A 2,120-nucleotide genomic window follows, 5' to 3' on the forward strand; every position below is an offset into this window, starting at 1 on the left:
CCAGAAGTGAGCAGCAGATTGCAGTTAATACAAAGATATCACCTGCATTAAAAATCTGAATCTGTAAAAATTAATTTTCTGGGTGCTTATTCAACTTCATTTATTATTTGAGTATCCGAATACATAGCAACTGTTTATAAGAAACATAGCCAGAAAAATAATACAAATCAGAAATATCACAGTTTTTTCAAAACACTGTATCCACTAAGTACAGGCAAAAGTAGGCTTACAGTTGTGAATACAAGAAGCAGTTAATAAAGCTATTGTAATAGTCATAACCTGCATGTATTTTTCCATACCAACAACTGTAAACCTACTTTTGCCTGCCCCTGTATATAACCCAACTGATGGGTTATATGCAAAGAATACACAAATACATATAATGAAGCATAGTAATGATCTCTCCTTTGGGAAAACTGCTGTTTGAAACTGCTGTTTTGAAGTTCTCTGCTATTTCTTGCTAGTCCCTTGTTCCATAAGTCAACTCTGTTATTTTTAGATGGTCTCTTATTCTGTAAAAATAACTCAGCTTTTTAGCTTAAATAATAGAAAAGATAAACTTAACTGTCTGACCTTGCAAGCTAGCCATCTAAAGGGGCTGATAGGCTAATACTGATAATAATTCCCATATTCTCATGCCAAGTGTTTGTTCATTATGTATCCAAGGTTACAGGTGTCTGTATAGATATGACAGGTGTTTGTTAGATATGATATATACTCACGGTTACAAGGTGTCTACAAAAATATCTTACACAAAGACCTAGAAGGATATAAAAAGGGAATACTCCTTCCTGTGTTTGTTCAGAATTTGACAGAGGTATTCTGCTCTGAACCCCTGTGCAATAAAGATGACTCCTAACTAATTGCTCATTAAGGCGTCTTGTCTAGCTCGCTGATAGACAATACAACAATAAAATGGGGAAAACAATCGCAGGGGAGGGGGGAAGAAATCAGTGGTAACATTCACGCTCTCCCCATATATTGTAAAAGATCTCCTGTCTCCAATGAGAAAAAATTAAAGGTTTTAGCTTGAATGGAAAGACAGATATTTACTGCACTCTAATTTAACATCCACCATGGAAGCTGTCCCTGCCTGACTCGCTTAACTGTTAATTTAATAGGTCGAAGATCCTGTCATGCTAATCCCCAGGAATCTGGGAAACAACAAAACTTTACCCCAAAACTTTAACATATACAGATATAAAAAACTGTAAAAGTCACAGTCATGTTCATCTTTTATTTCTTTTTTTAAAAACATATTTTATTGATTTTTTTACCTAGAGGAAGGGAGAGGGATAGAGAGTTAGAAACATCGATGAGAGAGAAACATTGATCTGCTGCCTCCTGCACACCCCGTACTGGGGATGTGCCCGCAACCAAGGTACATGCCCTTGACAGGAATCGAACCTGGAACCCTTGAGTCCACAGGACGAAAAGAAAAGAAAAGAAAAGAAAAGAAAAGAAAAGAAAAGAAAAGAAAAGAAAAGAAAAGAAAAGAAAAGAAAAGAAAAGAAAAGAAAAGAAAAGAAAAGAAAAGAAAAGAAAAGAAAAGAAAAGAAAAGAAAAGAAAAGAAAAGAAAAGAAAAGAAAAGAAAAGAAAAGAAAAGAAAAGAAAAAGAAAAGAAAGAAAAGAAAAGAAAAGAAAAGAAAAGAAAAGAAAAGAAAAGAAAAGAAAAGAAAGAAAAGCAAGCAAGCCACCCGAAAACCACAACCATTCTCTGATTTGGGTTTGTTTTGGTCAGCCCAACCTCCTTCCATCCAGGGCAATACATTCTGGATGTATTTGATAACAAACACCAATCACTGTGCGCAGCCTCAGATGGGGGGGGGGGGGCTTTCGGAGAAACCTCTCCTCCGTTAGAAACAATAAATAAGGGACCGGGCGAAGCACGTTCCTTCACACACGCCCCCAACGCACCTCAGCGCGCCTGCGGGGAGACACGCGAGCCGGGCAAAGCCCGGAGCCACCTCTCTCCTCGGTCCACCACCACCTCGAGACTTGGAAACTACGAGGGCAGCGCTGATCTTCCCTTCCCGCCCTCCTCTCCCCCAAACAGACCCAACACCGGGACTAGGCGAGCTAGACCCACGCAGCGCGCCCGCTGCCGCCGCGGCCACAA

Source organism: Myotis brandtii, unplaced genomic scaffold (assembly GCF_000412655.1).
Source record: "Myotis brandtii unplaced genomic scaffold, ASM41265v1 scaffold13, whole genome shotgun sequence".
Lineage (NCBI taxonomy): Eukaryota > Metazoa > Chordata > Mammalia > Chiroptera > Vespertilionidae > Myotis > Myotis brandtii.